The following is a 3,156-nucleotide window of genomic DNA, read 5'->3' on the forward strand; positions in this document are numbered from 1 at the left end:
TGTTTTTTTTTTTCTGGGAAGGACACCGTCTTTCAGGGCAGCTTCCTCATAAACGCCCTCAAACAATAAGGAGACCGCTGCCACTGTAAACAACCCGTGGAAAGTTCCCGAGTCGCCTTCGCTGAGCTCCGGAAGAAACATTCTGCAGCCCCTAACTTTCCAAAACCGCTATCTATTAAGAAATTCCTGAAAATGTAATCACCGCTTTTTCTAGCTGCGGGTCCCCTTGGTGAATTTATTTTGCAAGTGAGCGGAGTCACGACAGGCACTGAAGAGCTCAGTAAGGTGGAGAGCCCGTGATTACTGTGACCCGATGGCTGAACTCCACCCGCCGGTCCGTCCATTTGTAGACCCTGCTGGAAATCTCAGCGACTGCTTGTTGAGTGTGACAGACCAGACATTATTTCCCTCCGCTACAGATACCTACCCCTCTAGATCCCACATCCCAGGATCTTAGTTGTATAGTGGCATCAGACAATCTTGAGTGACTCCGCGGCCCACCCGTGGCGCTACCCGAGCCAGACCCGGTCCACCTTCAGGGCCCGTGGGGGTCGGGAGTCGAGGAGTCTCAACTGCAGCAAGAGGGATAGATCATGACATTTTTAACACGTCTTCTTTTTAACCTGCGTGACTTCACTTACATCCATTACCAGCTAAAGGGGAACCTTTGATATTTCGGGTTTAAAAAGAAAGAATCGTCATGGATGAGTGCATTTCAATCCACAATACAGGTCCAAAGTGCACAGTAACATGTAAGACCTCCAATTTATGAAAATAGACTACATTTCCATGTATTGTAATTCAATAGGCAACAAACCTACCAGTAAGCGGTAAGGAGAAGCGGCTTTATTACATTGTAAACGAGCGGGCCTGCGAATACATTTTTTTAATCCAGTCGGAGGGTTTCGAGACGGTTTTGCCGAATTTTATTTGCTTGTTAAATCTGCATACAGATCACATTGGAACATCTCTAGAGTGACATGTCCGCTACAGAACCTGTGCTTATTTGCTTATTTTGTGTTTAATTAGAAATTGGTCAAATCTTTCTGTAACACCAACGAATTTGTTACCGATCTCCTTCAGATCCAAGCAAACAAGTAACTTTCTTCAGCTGTTAAATAACGCCCATATTTATTTAAAATACATCTTTCAACACTTCTCCGTTAAACAACCATATAAGGTTTGTTGAATAATACATTATTGCGCATATACTTTGAAAAGGTGTAATATTTAATATTTGGAGTTTAAAGCTGAGAAATGGATGAATTAAGGTTTATGAGGTAGTGAATATTTAGGTATAAATTCTAACAGGAGACAATTCTTGCTGCTTGGTTTGTCACATTGAGTCCTCTTGAGTTTCGGCAGTGTCTTTGAAACTTATGAAAGAGCTGAGACATGAGCAGGCCCAGTATAAGTGCCATTAATTTTATGTAACCCTTAAACCAAGGGTATTCAACTAAGTGCTAATCCTCCCTGTTAATACTCCACTTGGGAAACTGCCCTGTATTGAACACAATGTCAAAGTAAAGCCCATAATTTCAAATCATGCAGTTAGTTCTCAAAGACTGAAAAGAGAAAACTGGGTGAACAGATAATAATAACATCTGTATAGTGCTTTTCCCCTCAATGCACTTTACGGGTAATAGATGATCAATGATGTGACGGCAGCCAGTGTGCACCAGTACGTTCACCACACCCCAGGCCAGCTATCAGTGGGGAGGAGAGCAGAGTGCTCCAGTTCATAGATTGGGATTATCAGGAGGCCATGATTGGTAAAGGCCAGGCGGAAATTAGGCCAGGACACTGGGGTAACACCCCTGCTCTTTTTAAGAAACACCCTGGGATTTGTAATGACCACGGAGAGTCAGGACGTCTGTTTAACATCTCATCAGAAAAAAAGGTGCCCTTTTAAAGTATAGCATCCCTAACACTATACATTAGGGACCCACACAGACCACAGGTTGAGCACCCTCTACTGGCCCCACTAACACCTCTTCCAGCAGCAGCCTTAGTTTTCCCTGGAGTCTCCCATCCAGGTCCAAGCCAGGGTCACACCTGCTGAGCTTCAGTGGGCTACCAGCTGAGAGCTGCAAGGCGATACAGCTGCTGGCAGCAGATGAACTGGTTATAATCCACTGCCTAAGAAAGTTCTGCTTCCCTTAACCTTTAATAAGACATTACCATGCATAACACTTACATACACTGCTATTCCAGCACACCACAGATTTCCAGCCCTGCTCCTGAAGACCTATAAGGCATGACAGGATTCATTCCAACCCAGCAAGATACCAGCAAGCCAGCTCATTAAGATGAGCGTGCTCTTTAGCCACCGATTGTTGGCAACCACAGAAGGGGACGCCAGATCACCTGACATGCAGCCTACAGCCGCATTCGAACCCGGGAAGAGCCGTTGCAGACACGCCTTTCTTGCGTCGCATCTGTGCAGCTCCTGCACAAGAGCCTCTTCTGCCTGAAGATGTGCTGATGAAGAACAGCGCAGATACACCCAACTGCACCTCGACTACGGACAGTGGTCTCCAAGAGCCGTGCCATTCTGGGGTTGTACAGCTCACTTATTTGTGTTTCCATGGCACATTTTGTCGTATTAGCTCGTTTGTGTAACGATTAAAAAAGCAGGGGTACACAGATTAGAAGACTGGAAGTCAAGAACCAGCAGTTAAAAATCCCAACCCGTTTCAGGGCAGCCAGCTTTTCCAGGACTTGGATCTCTGGGATTGACTCCTGCGTGGTCAGGGAGCTGATGGGACACGTGGACATCACAGCTGTGACATGCCTGAAGGAACAGCATGATGTCACTGCACACCCGGTGATGTCACTGCACGCCAGGTGATGTCACAGGAAGCTTGTCCAGCATGTCCCTTAAAAACACTGTATCCTTAAAAAATAGGACAGCTCTGCTCAACTCACCCCAGTGCTTCCTTTCTAGCGAGTCCTGGTCACAGTCTCATGGAGACACGATTCAGTATTGACAATGTAATGCTGGCTCAGCCTTCAAAGGATTGGTCATTTGTGATAGAGACAAGGAGCTGTTCAAACCGCGTGTAAATTCAAACTTTTTTTCCCACAAAACCTTGGTGTGCCTGAACCACATTCCCCGAGGAAACATCTGTACATGAAAGGACAGTAGGCAACATG

Source organism: Lepisosteus platostomus, chromosome 13 (genome assembly GCF_059453375.1).
Source record: "Lepisosteus platostomus isolate fLepPlt1 chromosome 13, fLepPlt1.hap1, whole genome shotgun sequence".
Classification (NCBI taxonomy): domain Eukaryota; kingdom Metazoa; phylum Chordata; class Actinopteri; order Semionotiformes; family Lepisosteidae; genus Lepisosteus; species Lepisosteus platostomus.